The sequence below is a fragment of the Myxocyprinus asiaticus genome, chromosome 41 (assembly GCF_019703515.2).
Source record: "Myxocyprinus asiaticus isolate MX2 ecotype Aquarium Trade chromosome 41, UBuf_Myxa_2, whole genome shotgun sequence".
In the NCBI taxonomy this organism is placed as follows: Eukaryota; Metazoa; Chordata; class Actinopteri; order Cypriniformes; family Catostomidae; genus Myxocyprinus; species Myxocyprinus asiaticus.
In genome coordinates this window covers 32,578,669-32,596,708 of record NC_059384.1, presented here as the reverse complement: position 1 = coordinate 32,596,708, position 18,040 = coordinate 32,578,669, and positions in this window count along the sequence as shown.

Genomic DNA, 18,040 nt, shown 5'->3' with positions numbered 1-18,040 from the left:
TTTATGACAAACTGAAGCCTCGGCCCACCCGTAGGCCTCTGCGGTCTTCCTGCGATATTGCAGCTTCGCCGGAGCCCTCTGATTTACGAAGCACCTTCACACGGCTCCACGCCTTAGGCTGAATAAAATTAATATTTTGTTTCCCATCTGGAGGACTCAATAAAATTAATGAGGGAAGGAGGCCCTTAGCTAGAGCAGGACCTGGGATCAATCTAACCGTGTGCGCATTTCTGGATGTGTGCCTGTCTGCATGTTTGTTTGCTTGTCTTCACGAGTAAGCTCTACTTCCCGAATAGGTCTTCACGAAGACCACTGATTTCCAAGTAATGTCAAGTCTGTTTTATTTGTATAGCGCTTTTCACAATACATATTTTTTCAAAGCAGTAGAAAATTGTGCCATACAAATCCCCTCAGAGAGCAAGCCATGGGTGACTGCAGCAAGGAAAAAAACTCCCTTAGATATAACAAGGTATAAGAAGATAACCCAGACTACATTCAATATGGATTCACTTGCAATGAGGAAGAACATGTTTGAGCGCATGATCTCAACACAGTTGTCAACACATTCACAACATACCACAGTTTACGAGTCGTTTCATGAAATTGGTGCATTTTGTGTCCCTCATTAACTTATGTGTAAACAATGTCTTTAAAAATGAATAGCTGATGCCAGTATTTGTGTTTGTGCTCTATGTTTATGTGTTATTATAGGACATTTTCTTAACACATCAGCAACAATCTTGTAACTTTATTTTTAAGTGTTCTTTCCTACCCTGTGTTTCCAACTCATCCATGGGTAGATTAGTTTAGTTTACAGTGTATTACCCATTCAATTTGCCAAAGAATGGAAATTTGCTTATGATATGGCCATAAAAAGATGGCAGACAATATACAACACTATGCATTTAAGCATGAAGATAGATCAATATTAAACTTAGACAGACGACAGACATCTGAATTAGGCTAACAACAAGATTTTAAAATAACAAAATAACACCAATGTATCATGCATAAAAAGAGAACTCTGGCAGTGATTAATTTAAACTGGATTGTTTTTAAGCAATGACGTAAAGGAGTTTTTATATACCTTCTAGAAATGTTCAGTGAATATAAGCTAGTATTTATTATCTCACACTCTCTCTCAATATATATGTTTTAGTGGATATAATAATTGTTTTTAATTACTTAAATTGTGTCCAAAAAAGTTATGTGTCAACCTTGTTATCAGCATAACTCACCCTAATTAAAATAAATGTACAATTCAATTAAAAAAAATGTGATTATTAAAAATGTTAAATGTATTATTTTTATAAAACAAATTATGTAATAATGACCATAATCCTCTCAAAATGTGAACTCTACAAGTACAAGTAAGAGTGTCATCATTTTTTATCACTATTCTACTGGAAATATCAAGTTATTACTAAATATTACTTGAAATGTCAGGTTTTGGGCTCATAACTCATATTTAATTTAATTGAACTTATTTATCTTAAAAATCCATACACTATAAACCCAAATAAGTTAACACAACTCAAAACATTTGAAGTACCAGTAATCAGTTACATAATTTTTTTAAGTTAATAAATTACAAGTTTCAGTGAGCAGAACTGTCAGATTTTGACTACTCATGCGTGTTGATTGATCTAAACTTGAAATATTGAGTAAGCTAACTCGTACATTTTGATGGCACTTCACTTAAAATTTAAAACTCTTTGGCTGAACTTAAAATTAACAAGTAATCACATCTTAAATACCTCAAGTAGGGGGAACCTAGCTAGAATTGGAGGGGGGGGGGGCATTGTCACCATGTGACCATGTGCTACACGGATGAGTTTAGCCGTTGAGCACCGTCTCTGTGTTTACTTCCGTGTCTCCCGCAAACGCATTTACATACACTCCCTCATGCAAACATTGACGTGGGAGTATACGTGGCTGATGCCACGACCGGGAACCCTATCCTGGGAGTCCAGGGCCCCCCTGCAGCCGCAGGCCCTGGGGTTTAAGCCCCAGTAAGCCTGTGCGTTAATACGCACCTGTCCTCAACCTAAGCTCAAGCTCCACTATTCACAATGGTAACCCCCAAAACTTAAACATAACAGAAACTCTTCTAAATAACACAACAAAACATTTAACACTAACAAATCTCCCCTTTACATTCATCTTGCAAAATGTCACATTATATAACACATCATTTTAACATTTACCCTCCCTGTCGAGTGCCATGCAAAGCATGCAGGGAAATAGAAATCCCCTGCCCAGTTTCAGTTAAATTTAAATTCCTGTAAATTTAAAGAGGTAAGTTCATTAAACTTAAAACAATAACACAATTCTGGTTACTTAATAGTTCTCAGTTTCGTGAACTCAAAAGAAAGAGTGCTAAATACTCTGATTTCATTTTCCCCTACTCAAAACAATTAATTATTTTTGAGCATTAGGGTTAACAATTTATTTTAAGTCTATAAACTTAAAGGTTTTGAGTACAAAATGTTTACCCATAATATGCTTTGCGCTTGAATTTCTAAATTATGTTTCCTTGGTCAAATGGAAGTTATTGGGGCATTTAAATAGTTAAGATTTATAGAGGTTTTGTTTCTTTTGTAGTATTATTTATGTTGTTTTGTTGCAAATAGTTGTTTTGTGTGATGTCACCATTAGTGTGATCAGTGTCCCATTTGGTCAAGTTGGAGCCTGTTGACTAATTCTCTTTGTGCATGTGCAGTTAAAGTGCAGGTAAATATGCATTTCTTTGGAGAATTAAGTTTATTTAATGACTGATCTAGAATCAGTAATAATCTTTATTTGATCTGTGCTATTGATTGATTTAAATTGAATCAATTCAATTCAAATTATTAACAACAGTTGAAACAACATTATTTAAATAGCAAATCTGAGATAAGTCTACTTGCATCTAGTTACATTAAACTAAAAAGTTATTTCTATATGGACACCAAGTTAATTGAACTTAATTACAAAAGTTTTGGGGATGCCATTACTCAATTCAGTTGAGGGAACAAATGTACTCAATCAAATGGTTGTCAGTAGGGGTCGATCTTAAAATTGTTATCCCTGTTACCATGATTTTGTACAGAAAACAATTGATAATTAAAAAGTAGATATTTGTAGAAATATCAGCATTAAAATATATTTCAAATTAGCACCTAGTAGTATCAAGACCTTGAGCATAAATCTAGTAATGGCTAAATAAACTGTAAAACTGTCAACTCTGTTACCGTTGTAATGTTGAAGAATCTGGCGAGTCGTAGACAGCGAACGTGCAGAACTTTTATTAGTAAATATAAACAAAAGGTATAACACCAAAGAAACAAGGCTAATGTTGTGTTCCATTCAAGTCGGATGTGGGATATTCCTGCTTGATATCTCCGATCTCCGACCATAAAGGCATTTAATTATCAGATGCTCGGAAACTTTAGTGATCCTGTTAGCTTAGCAGGGGTTCAACTGTCACCAGAGATGTCTCCTAGCAACCCACTTGATAAACAATGCCGCAATGCTAGCATTTGTGCTACAGGTGTATGATTATCAAAAGAGAGTATAATTTACCATATTTTGTATGCCTGTCTCTGCAGGAGTTTGTTAAACATACTTTAATATCATGTATGTAGGACTTTTGACACATTTATCGATATTATTTAATAAAATTGAATTTTTATCAATTACTTTGTATATCTTCCTGGGTGAAGACATGTCGGCAAAATCAGAGTTGAAAATTTCTGCACGAGTTTGGTAGTTGGAATTCCGACTTCAAGTGGCGTTCCATTGCACTTTTCCTAGTAGGAAGTTGGAAAATCCGACTTTATGAGTTGAATGGAATGCAGCATAAGGACTCACCATATGAAACAAATACAACAAACAATGCAAGACAAAAACAGGAAAAAACTAGGGCTATAAATACACAGAACTAATGAACAAACTAGAAACACCTGAAAGCAATCCGTAAAGGCCCAGATATACTTCATACGAATTCAAAGAATGAATGGGTATGACATCAATCTGGCAAAAAACATGGTGTTTTTGCATTTGTTTTGGTGGTTCGTACCAGCTCGCCTGGGCGAACATTTAGAAAAACTTCTAACCGACTGCTAAACACCTTCTTGCTGCCATTGATCCACGTCATCTGTAGGTATGGCCTGATGCTCCACCTACTACTTTGTTTACGTTTTTTAGTCAGTATTCAGCTTGAATACACCGGTGTGAAAGATTATGTCATGCAATTATTATTATTTTTTGTTTTTTTGTTTGTTTAATTAGTCTACATAAGGCATAAAATCTACTCAAATACTCTCAAGTGCCCATTCACTCATGTGCCATCTGCAGCCGAAAGCCATTCACACATCTGTATAAAGTAAGATATGCCTCTAACACCATTCTTTTGTCTTTATTTTGAACATTAACACTCTTTTACAAACCAGTCTTTGCAGTAGTATCAGTGTCATCATAAATTACAATAACAGAATGCAATCAGCACATATTATGGCCATGTATATCGTGTTAGCGCATTAGCATCATGAGTTCAGTATCTAAACAAGACAAATTAAAAATGTTCTACTGTATATATATATATATATATATATATATATATATATATATATATATATATATATATATATATATATATTACTTTAAATCATCATTGAGTGGATAAAACAGCTTTTTTACTGATCTCATGTCAATTATACTCATAGAATGAGGCAAAAAGTCATTAATAACACATTTTAATGTCATATTAGTGAAGATTTTACTGAGCATCCTCATATTTAAATGCTGTTCTATATGCCTTCCACAGTTGTGTGACCAGTGTATGAATGTTTTCAAACAGTATACCGTTGCTAAGCTGTTTAGAACTTATTTTTACCCCTGAACGGAAATGGAATAAGAACTTCTCTGGAAGTATATCGGGCCCTTAAGGGTTATTAAACTAAGACAAGACAAGAACTGAGAATCCAAGCTTCAAAATAAAAGACCCACAAGACTAGTTGTGTAAAAGTCTCTTACATCACAACAGTCAACCCAGTTACATGTTTGAAGGCATAACTATACCCCAATGTATAATACAATTTTTACATTCAGATTGTGATGGCACAGTGCAGTTTATTAATACTTAAATAAATGTTTTTGACAATGTTTAAATTGTACAGAAATGCACTTTAGAAATCACCTTTTTAAAAAAGGAAAAGGCAAAGGCACTGATTTTGCAGAATTACCCATACATGCTTTTTTGTTTTATGTGCTTGATTGTGTACAATTTTAAAGACTGAGAATGTTTACCTAAAAGGGCAAGTAAATAATTCCAAAATAAACCAATATCTGGAGTTTACAGCTCCTGTAGAGATGGATTTTATGGCTTGTGTAGTGGTGAACACTGAGTTGGCACAATGTAAATTCCAGTGACATGTGTAGGGCGGCTTCCTATCCTTCTCTAGGCTATTGCTAGAAAGAAGACATTTTTAAAAGACAATTTAAACAGAGGTTCTGCTTTAGAACCCAGATTTTACATTAGACATCAAGTGGTGACCCAACACAGAACCAAAATAATTGTACAAAAGTGCCCTTAAATCAAACAGTGGAATTTATAAATTGGTTTATTATTGGTTTCTAAATGTCTCTTAAATAGGTTGCATGTTCTTGGCAGCCAATTATCAATGGTACACCACACACACAATTTTGATCCTTGTTGCAAACAAACAACTTCTTTTACTTTGCATAGATTTGTTCATGGTTTTGGCCCACCATTTGAGAACCACTGATTTAAAGTATGTAAATTAGAAATATATATTATCATTTGATTTTTACAGTATATTAATGTGCAAAGTCTACATATTTACAATATTACCTAAAGTTTGGCTAATTAACTACATAGCAGTAGAAATGTACATTCTGATTATTATTAATACATTTATTTATTAAATCTTGGTGACATGATCATATTGCTGTTGCCGCCATTTTATAAAATCTGTTGTGTGTAACAACATCCTTTAACTGTGGTCAAATAAATGCATGGCCTCTTGAAACTTATTGCTTTAATTTAATTGGTGATCAGAGTCATTTATTGATTTGCACTTTTGCGTTTGAATGGGCCGAAGTGTGAAACAGCATTTTAAAAAGCTCTCTATATGCTAAACTCCTCTGTAAATCAGGGTCTGTAATGTTTTTGACACTCTGTACTGACCTCATTTACCCATCATGTCAGTCATAATAATTAGCCTTAAATGTTGATAAATGATGATAAATTCCCCCCAGTGACATCCATGAATATTAATGAAAAGGTGTTAGGTCTTCGTTCAACAGCAGTCATTCTTTTGTCGATGTTGTAGTGGTGCATTAGCTGTTGCAACATTGTTTTGCATTCACAGAGGCTAGATTGATTTAAATATACATTATTTAAAAGTTTAAACTTTTGTTTTAACATGCAATAAAATATGCCATTATCTGTCTGCATGTGGATTGGCAAAAAAAAAAAGTAAAAACTATAAAATGTCATTGAAGAGAGTCATTCCACACCCTGGAAAATGACTCTCAATACACATTTGTGCAATGCTGGAAAAGAATACATTACATCAGATCATTTGATTATATTTATCCATTTGTGGCCTCAACGCAACTTAATGTTGCATTTGTGTCACTCATTTAATGAGTGAGAGGAGACGAGAAAGAAGGACAGAGCGGGAACAATGATGAGATGGGGATGTAGCGAGCAGCTGTAGGGGAGATGAGACCTTCCCACAGAGCTGTCCCTGTCCAATGAAACGGACACATACACACAAACTGGATGGTGTCCCTCTCAAATGGTCCCCTCTTTTTCCACACTCACACACACACACAAATTATTTTGTGAAGGTGGTGGTCGTCGCTTTGAAGTATCACTTCAATTACGGGGTTCAATCCCACAGGTCAGCCCTTGATTATTTACACAAAGCTGGTGTAATTCTGTTGGAAAGCGTCGCTTTCAGGGTCATTACAAAGCAGGACAGAGCGCTGGTGGAATAAGTGTCACATCTCTCCTCTTCCGCTTTTGAACTGTGTGTGATAGGGTTAGACTGCGTCTGAAAAGCTGCATTCCTTCCACCTGCTAAGGCACACACATCCAATTAAAGCCGTAACATGTGTACGTTAACAAAATAAACTTTAGTAAATAGACAATACTCATGTTGATTGGTGTAAACCATGAGTATTAGTCCCGAAACATGCAAATATATGAGCACAAAATGCATCTAGCGACATTGATTTCATGCGTCGTTACATTTGTCAATTGTCAGCACGTTGCTTCCTGAATAATAATACATCTGGTTTAATATCATAGATATTTTATCTTTCTTTAAGCTATCTAAGCTACCTTCAAGCCATAAAAGCTTTATTTTTATTTTTATATTCTCTGAAGTCCAATGGTTTATATCACGCACACACTCAGGAGAGTAATGATGTCCAGTTCGTGAACGAATCATTCTTTTGAACCGGTTCTTTTTAGTGAACGAGTTGAACCACTTCAGCAAATCAGACTGAATCGTTTGAGACAGTTCACATCTCGAGTCAACACTGATCAACAAGTTACTCTATCTTAACCTGTTTCTCGGACATGCATGACACTCCAACTCGAAATGAGCCTATAACTGTGAATAATATGATCCTAGAACCGGCGATATCTGCTTTTCCTAACTATTCTTTGCAATGAGCCGCTTCAGCTAGTTCACAAATCGGACTGAGAGCTCGGGTCGCAACAGTTCTCGAGTCAACAGTACAATGAGTCGCTCATAACAGTTCTCGAGTCAACGGTCCACTGAACTGAGAATGCCTCTTTCGGATGTGTCCAACATACTAAGAACCGATGAGCTGCTGACACTGAGCATGCGTGTGTTTAAGGGGCGGTATGTTTCTGGTGTATTTTGCTGCACAGCAGAAAGTATAACAAATAAAACATACTGGAAATATGTTTATGACTTGATTGTATTACAGTTTTTTCAACATATGAAAATGATCCCATCGCAACAGTTCTTGAGTCAATAGTACACTGATACGGGTGCAGCAGATCTCGAGTCAACAGTACACTGATCCTGGGACAGCAGCTCTTGAGTCAACAGTACAGTGATCTGGGGACAGCAGCTCTCGAGTCAACAGTACATCTCACAGCAGTTTGCAAGTCAATTGTACTGATCCCTGGACAGAAGCTGTCGAGTCAACAGTATACTGATCCAGGGACAGCAGCTCTCGAGTCAACAGTACACTGATCCCGGGACAGCAGCTCTTGAGTCAACAGTACACTGATCTGGGTCAGCAGCTCTCGAGTCAACAGTACACTGATCCCGGGACAGCAGCTCTCGAGTCAACAGTACACTGATCTTGGGTCAGCAGCTCTCGAGTCAGCAATACACTGATCCCGGGACAGCAGCTCTCGAGTCAACAGTACACTGATCCGGGGACAGCAGCTCTCGAGCCAACAGTACACTGATCCGAGGACAGCAGCTCTCGAGTCAACAGTACACTGATCCGGGGACAGCAGCTCTCGAGTCAACAGTACACTGATCCTGGGAAAGCAGCTCTCGAGTCAACAGTACACTGATCCGGGGACAGCAGCTCTCGAGCCAACAGTACACTGATCCGGGGACAGCAGCTCTCGAGTCAACAGTACACTGATCCGGGGACAGCAGCTCTCGAGTCAACAGTACACTGATCCGGGGACAGCAGCTCTTGAGCCAACAGTACATTGAGTCACTCGCAGCAGTTCTTGAGTCAACAGAACACTGATACGGGGACAGCAGCTCTCGAATCAAAACAGTACATTAAGTCGCTCACAGCAGTTTGCGAGTCAACAGTACACTGATCTGGGGACAGCAGAACTGCTGATCAGCAAGCTGCTGATGAGCATGCATGATCCGAAGACTTGAATGAGGGGGCGAAACGTTTCAGTCAAGAGATGTAAATGAATTTGACTTAAGTATTGTGCATGCAGATTATATCTGAAGTTGTGATGAGCTGGATCATGGTTTCTGTAAAAAAGGGTGAGTTGATTAAGACTAGTTTAATCACTTCATATGCTTAGACATGTAGAACATCTGCATTTGTATACCATTGTCAGTACTGGGGCTTTAGGTGCAACAATTTAATGTAGAATGTAAGGTAAGATCACTGAATGAAACACTAATAACAATAATCACCCTTATTATTATAACTCAATAATATAATATTTAATAATCAGCAACATGTGCTCACATATGGCTTTGCTGAAATTGTTTGAGTGTGTCTTCTACGATGTCAGGGTATTAGCATTATATACAGTGACATCATTAAGCACATTTAATCACAAAGAACTGGTGAATCAGTGGATTGAACCAGTTCATTGAAATGAACCATCCAAAAGAATCAGTTCATGGAAAATAATCGGACTTCTCATCATTACAGGAAAGAATGCAACACGCGTGGAGCTGATCGTTTAACATATAAATCACAATGACGGTGAAAACTAAAAACAACATATTAAGTATAAAATGAGCTCTGAATAATCACAAAAAGACAAATAACTGAAAGTTACAACAAATAAAATAACAGAAGTGTATCTAAAATCGGCAAGAAGTAAAGCTAAGCAGTACACACTAATCTGTATAATGTATTCATAACGCAAATCATTGCTGAGAACTGGAGCACGGCTTCTTATAACAGTATTATTAGACACAGATCGCACACATTGCTGAATAATGTGCACGCCTAATAGAAACTCAGGAAATAAGTTATGAAAAATATTGCTTTGTGTCTTTGAGGCTTAATTTGTGTTAAGGATAGCAGAAACAACGCTTGTAAAATCATTAGGGCTTTTCACGTTTTCTCAAGAATAATCTGCTGGGGAATGTATTAAAATACTGCTGATATAAAGAGGCCAAAAACTCACATAGAGTGAAAATATGGACAATAACCAAACCATCCTATCTACAAAGATCTCTGCTCTCTAAGAGTGTTTATTCTTTACATTTGTTTACAAATATATTTTTTGAGGTGTTGATTTATAGTTCCTATTTAAAATATGCCGTAGTTACCTGATTTTCACTGATGTTTTAACTTTTATTAACACTTGCACACATTCTGGCCAACTCTAAATAAACTTTTACACTTAGTTATGTGGGTAGTTGAAATGGAATTTCAAGCGTTGTCAGCAGTGTCCTATACTATTAAAACTATTTTAAACAGCATTTTCTTATTTTGTATTACTTTAAAGGGTAACACTAATGGTTGTATTTGTTAACAATAGTTAACTACATTAGTTAATATGAACTCTCAATTAGAAATACTTAATAAACTTGGTTAATGTTAATTTCTACATATACTAGTTCATTTTTTACATTTTAGTAGTTTGCAAGTTAATGTAATCCTGCTTAGAAGATAGTGTAAACGTGTGTGGCTTGCTGTCCTGGGCGAAAGGCTCGAGGCTTGACCTGAACTCGAATAGCCCTCAACCCCCCACCCCCCGAGCTTAAATTAGTTATTAGTAAATAGATAGGAAGAGAAAGGGGAGGTGGAAGGATGCCGGAAGACTCAATGCCATGTAGAGGTAATCGGCTGTTTATATACGCTTACTCTGGTGATGTGATTGGTCGGATTAAATGACCTTGCTCCTCCCGAACCTAGTTTATAAAACTCCATTAAAATTGTGTACGTTAACATTAGTTAATACAATATGAACTAACATGAACAAACAATAAACAATTGTATTTTTATAATTTGACTAATTAGCCAATATTAATAAATGCTGGAAAATGTTATTATACTGCACACAGTTAATGATACCTAATGCAAACCTTATTGTAAAATGTTACCCAGTAATTATCATACTTGCCGTTTCCATAACCAGAGACATTGGTTTATTTGTACCTCTAGAAAAAAGTTGAAAGGCAATGAAAATAAGGTGATAAAATGGTGTCACAGCAACTACAATACACATATTCCCTTATGCATGCATGTACATTTTAGCCAAACATCTTCATGTTGAGACACAAAGCTATTGGACATGTTATTTGTCATCTACCAAACTATACAGTATAATGCTTCTTTTTTTAGTGATTTCTATTTAAAAAATCTGCTCATCACATTTGCAGTGGTTCTATGGATGTTTTAAAGTTATGACAATTTTCACACCAGAGGGCCCATTTTCATGATTTCACCTAGGGCCCCACAAACCCACGGGTCAGCTCTGCTACCTAGCTACCATGTAACTATGCAAGCTTGATTTTACACATTGTTGCTTTGCTAAATGTGTCAGAAATGAGCTGAAATGTCAACGTTTATATCTAGCTACCCGAATAATCAAACATCTGGTTTAGTGTCACAAATATGAGCACAAGGTTGTTTACCGTGTGTACAATGGGAATTGCAATGCATTGACCAAGCGTTTGCATCAGCATTTGCATACTTGCATTTCAAGGTGCAAGGAAAGTATTATATTTTTTCTTGATGGTTACACCACATGACTTTTTTACAGTCATGTATTCTTTTTGTTTTTTGCAAAAAATGCTTATAGCATAATGTTTATAGCAAGCTACTTTGCTGACCAAGTTAGCTAAAACAGTTGTCTTAAAGGAATAGTTCTCCTAAAAATGAAAATTTGCTGATAATTTACTCACCCTCAGGCCATCCAAGATGTATCTGAGTTTCTTCATAAAACCAGAATTTAAGATTTTTAGGATTTCATTTCAGGCCTCCTCCTTTAAACAATGTAAGTGAATGTACTCCATTTTTTGACGGTCCAAAATGCATATTTAGGGTGCATCAAAATAATCCACACAACTCCATTTGACAAATAAAGTTCTTCTGAACACAAACGATTGATCATTTTGAAAAACAAAACAACACTTATATACTTTTTAACTACAAATGTTCACTTCCGTACATCTCTGTGACGCGCGCTCTTGAGAGGGATGATGTAAGCTCGTTGGTAAGGTCATGCGTCACATGGAGGAGGAGGCAGGAAGCGCATCATTGTTTACAAGAGGAGTGCTGTACAAAAGTTTAATTGTCTTTGCTGTAGATTTGTATTTGTATAAGTGTATTGTTCAAAATGGTCATTTGGTGTGTGCATCCTGGATGCTTCAACCTTCAGAAACCCCAAAGAAAATGCACACCAGGAAAAATATTAACTTTTCTTCGATTGCATATACATGATCATGAGCAATTGAAGCTCTGGCTTATCACGCTGAACCTGGATATCAGTACACCCCTACATTCTCTCTAATATTGGAGGGTGTACAGTGAATATTTTACCCCTGAGGATTTCAGACCATCGAAAGAAACAAAGGGTCGATATCTGAATTCATCAGCTGTCCAGCAAACTGAGGTATGTGTGAAAACTTTGTCATTGTCACGCCTCCCTCGGGCTCTGCACCTCCTTCAGCGCTCCGCTCCTCATCACCCGATTTCTAATTCACCGCACTTGCACTCAGTTCACTCACTCATCACTGCCTGCATAAATAACTCACCTTCACGCCACTTCACTGTCAAGACTCACACAAAAGACACTTGGTTTCACTAACTACAACTTGTGTGGCTTGAATTCCTGACAGTCATATAGTCTATATATTTCTGCTAAAGATAAAGCACAAGTAGATAACACAATGGCATTTCTCTGAAATAAAGGATGGTTATATACTGCAGTAATGTTTTTTTTTAATTTTCTTTATTATTATTATTTGGAAATTATTTTATTTTATTTTATATTGTTTTGAAATTGTTTTGGACTGTTTTGATTTGTGAACGGCGCTTGGACTGTGGTCTGTGCAAGTTTCTCTTGTAAACAATGATGCGCTTCCTGCCTCCTCCTCCATATGACGCGTGACCTTACCATTTATTGAAATTGTTTAAAAAACATTCACTTGCATTGTTTAAAGGAGGATGCCTGAAATGAAATCCTAAAAATCTTCAGTTCTGTTTTGATGAAGAAAGAAACTTGAGGGTGAGTAAATTATAAGCAAATTTTCATTTTTGGGCAAACTATTCCTTTAAGTTGTTGAGCCGGGGGGGGGGGGGGGTAAGGGGGTTGGTGGCACAGTCCTTTTCTGCATATCGCAGCCCCTTCGGCATAACGCGGTGGCCCGATTCAGCTGTTCGGCCACATTCGGCCCTGTTTTTCAGCCGGCCCACCGGGAAAAATCTTGGTGCTCCCTATTGCCGGTCCACCCCTGGATATGAGTACGCCCTTACAAAAATCAAGAGTGCATGCCAAATTTGCTGCAAACTCGCCACTGATCATTGTTGCCAAAGGTTTGCTACAGATCTATCACTACCGGTGACGAGCTGCAAACATTCTGGCAAACATTTGCAGTGAATCACAAGCTCATTTGCATGTGAAAATAATGAGTGGCAAATTTGTGGCAAGTTTGCAGCTAGTTTGCCAGAACTTTTTTTTGTAAGGGTGAGGTTTACTGTGTGTACAAAGGGGCTGCGTGTTTGCCATGAATTGGCCAACCTTGTATACAAGGTTGATTTAATGAGAATCTTGCTTAGCAAGGTAGCTAATGTTAGTTAAACTGTTGTTTTTTTTTCCGTCTAGCTACCTATCTACCTTTGAGCTACGCAAGCTTGTTTTTACACGTTGTTGAGTTCCGAAATGTGTCTAAATATAATAATAAGGCAATGCAAGTATGTGTTGGATTCTCAACATTGCCCCAGGGGGCACTATAGCGGATATTAGCATAAAATGTCTATGGTCAGTTTGCTCCTTCAGGTCAACTACAGTCATAGTAAAGCAACAGTTTGCAGAGAATCTTGCTGAGCAAGACACTGCCATTTTAAAGTAACTGTACTGCCCCCTTGAGTACTGAGGTTACTTAGATAGGAGATAGAGAATGACCAAAGTAGCACAAGTATGCATGTTATATATGTACAACAGGACAGCGTGCTTGCAAGGCATTGACCAATCATTCACATCTGTGTTTGTGTACTCGCCTATAGTATGTTTCTGGCTAAATACACATTCAGTGTGTGTTCTTTTTGTTTTTTTTTTATCAGTCCAGTACTCTTTAAAATTGATCTAGTGCATTGGTATTGAATAATGCACCAGGTTGTTGTATACTTAGCCTCTCTATAATATCTGAACATCTCCTCACAGCTGGGGACAACCTATTTTATGCTTTTATTTTTCATGAGGACAAGAGAGGAGTGGTGATGGCCTACTACAATACATAAAAAAGGAAATAAACTACTTTCTCTGTTAGTTTATTCCATGCTAGCTCACCCGCATCAACTCGAGATGCGAGACAAACAAATGGATGCTGTCATCAAGCAGAAGGATCTGTCTTTCTCCCTCATCTCTCCTTCTATTTATCTATCTCTCTCTTCCTCTATTCATCTCTTTCGCTCCCTCTTGCATGCTTTCATGGCCACGGAAGTTGTAAGTGGCAGCTCAGGTGGAAAAAATTTTTTGGAGTAAAAAATGTATTCAATAAATAGCAGGAGCAGCATGGGGTCGGCCCAAGTGTGCATGAAACGGCAGTTTGGAGATTGGAATAATGGAACGGGAAGGGTGATGGAGCATGAGTGTACATTAAACAGTGGAGCTCCGCGCCCGTGACAGCCAGGCCTCCGCTGGGAATACAGCCACTAACTATCCTCATATTCTTTCAATTTCAAATAACGGCCTCCACTTTCATCAGGGTGCTTTTTTTCTCCCCTTGCTCTCATCTCTTTCACTTTGTTCAATTGTATTGTCTTGAATATTGAGAGAAGTCTTGTTGTCATCATGAAATCGGAATGGCTCCATGCTGCTCTGGGTTATTCATGTTTCATGACCCCTGTTAGAGTGTTGTGATGTGTTCAATGTTCTTCTCCACTGCGAAAGTAAAACACAGTACTGAAGTCATTAAGACTGTGTATGCAAAAACTGCGCGACGCAACAAAACCAGATTGCACGTGTTATTTCTATGAAGCTGCTAACACCGCAGATACATATTGGTTTGACATATGATTTAAATGCAACCTTCAGTTGACAGAATTCCACATTCCTATTTTTGTCGCTGCCATGTTTTTCCACACCACAAATGGATGCAGAGAAATCCATAATCCTGGCCTACTATTTTAAATAATCTTGTCTTTCTTACCATATGTATACACAGTTGTAGATAAAATTATGTGTACAATTGTTTACCTATTCTAAAATAACAAAGTCAATTTTATATTAAAAAATAAAGCAGGATACAAAGTTTGGCTTTTTAATAATTTAGCCTTGAGCTTACATCTGATTGGTCCATGGTTAGAAAGCATTCTGAGGTAACATGTAGACAAACTCAAGCCTTCATGTCGGGAGGTTGCATCTAATGTCAGTCATAGTTGAATTGTACCTCTCTTCAATGTTTATGAAAAATAATGGAAAATCTATTGAAAAATTTAATAATAAAAAACATGAAAAATATGATTATGCTATATGCAATGTAAAAATAACAATTGGATTACTTTGTTCTTATTTGTCACACAAAAGCATAAAATGTTCTGGGAAGGTTTGTTTTTGGTTATAAAAATTAAAACCTAAAAATAACCATTAGATAACATTCTGTTTGATATATATTTATACTTAATGTTATCACTCAAAATCCCCCCTGCAGTGTTCTGGGAACGTGCGTTTTACCATATCACGTCGCATTGCATGCTCTGAAACCTCTTTTCCACCAATACAGTGCCCAATCTGGCTCCTTTCCACACATTTCCACTGCAGAAAAGGTGCTTCTGGGCTGGGACAATAGACAATAGACAGGAACTATAAAAACTTAGCAGACATTGTTATCCAAAGCAATTTTCAGTGCATTAAAGAAACATATTTTATCAGTATGCATATTCCCTGGGAATTCCCTGTTACCACAATGCTCCGATTGAGCAATAGGAACCACTAACATCACTAGTCAGGGGCAAGATAACCACATGAATTTTTCAAAACGACAACAACTCAGCAGTCTGGCTAGAGTGACACAACAAAACTACATCACCCTCCATTCTATTTAACAAATACACTTGAAGCACCTGGTGTTCCTTCAGTTGATAAACTAGCATGATCACACAGGAACTCATAATATTGCTACCAAATATTCCGGTATCCTGAGATATACCTCATTCTGACGAGTTACTGACAAACATCTCCAGTCAGACATCTTTGCATGAATTCAAATGTGTTTTCCTGTGGTGCTACTGATCTGACCTGATTCTGAGCAGACTCAGAAAGATGGGTTCTGGTTCCAGGGAAACCAGAAAGTAAAGGCATTCCCATAATCAATGATGAGTGAGCTTTAGAGGCTGTGTTTCCCCTCTAAAAGTACATTTATTGAAACCAAGCTGCAAAAAAAAAAACTCGTTCTCTACTTCCTCGACTTCCCTGAATCACTAGGGGACTCATTAATTCATGACCGCCTCTACAGTAACAACATAAACAACTATTTTAAATCACTGCACCCTTAGATCCACCCACTGTTGCTCAGTTCATAAACAGAGAGAGAGAGCAGGACAGACAGGCTTAGTGTGGCCTAACTATTCCTGAACACCTAAGGGGACCCATCTGAACTTCCATAAATTATTTTTGTATATAAACATGCACTAGACAGATGTCTTTGATCGTTGTCATTTATATCGCATGATTTTAAAAGATGTGGTGTCAAATCAACTCTGAAAGGGAGACTCCATTCTGTTTATTTCAACTGCTCTGCCTCTTGCTGTTTTGAGTTCAAACGCATCCTGGACGCATTCTTGCACCCATTTGCACTATTTTTAATTGTTGGTATGAAAACATGCACTAGATGGACATCTTTGACAGTTTTGATGCGTTTCCGACAATGTGCACCTCAGTGCAGGATGATACTGAATGTGTGTGCGCGTCGTTTCACCATGCTTTGGACTATGTATGTGCATTTTTTTCAGCTCATATCAGCGTGGATTGCTTGTGAACCAGTCATAATACGATGCAAGCTTCACAAAGGAACTGTTATTGAAGGATGGGGCAGTTAAAAACACTATTAGACCAGTGGCCTGTACCATGAAGCCGGTTTTGGTGGCTAGCCAGGTAAGTTTTAGTTTAGTTTGATTCAACCCCAGGTTTTAGGCACCATGAAAGTTGGTCGGCTTTTAGCGGTGTTCATCGCCATAGCAACTTACGCTACATGGCTAACCTGCTCCGTAGCAGTTTTCGTTCTGGATTACAAATGGCTAACCGATGCTTAACCAGTCAGCTGTGAGTAAAATGACATCTCTGACAAAATCAAGTCACTCCCTCGTGTCTCTTAAAGTACACTTTACAAATAAAATCTTAGAAATCCACAAAATCAACTCTTCATGATAAATAATTTATTTGATAATTAAATGTAGATTTTGAGCAGACTGTTGTATTTTATTTAAAATGTAATTGCTTTTCATTTACCCTCTTTAGCCATAGCAAAAATATTTTTGAAAATATAAACATAATACATATATTAGGCTATCTATAAAACAGCCAGTAAGTGGATTAATATGATACCTGCAAAAAATAATCGCTTTTAAAATATTAAAAAAAGATTGCTATGGAAAGGGGTGGACGTCACCCAAACCCCTTCTTTCTTTCATGGACGCGAGATGAACATTATTTTACTTGAAGTTATAATACTATAAGCAATAAGCAATGTAAGCAGTACACAAAATACGTCTTTTATAAAAAGAACAAATACGTCTTATTATTGCATACCAATTTTTTTGCATACGGTATTCCAAGTGCTCACTTTTTAATGAATAGTAGCCTTTTTTATGTTTTTTTTTTTTTTTACTAAAGAAAATTTACAAATTGTTCATCAAGAAAGAGAAAAACAAAAAAAACAAAAACAAAAAACAAACAAACAAAAAAAAAAAAAACATGATGCTATTTTGAATAACAATATCAAATAACCATTCACAACATATTCTATAAATAATATGCGTAATTCATTAATTTACATGTTATATTTTATTTCAAATAAACTGGAAAGAAAGTTAAGGCATCACCTCCTTTTTTTAAAAAAAAAAAAAAAAACATTTAATGAGAAAGGACATCATACCTCGT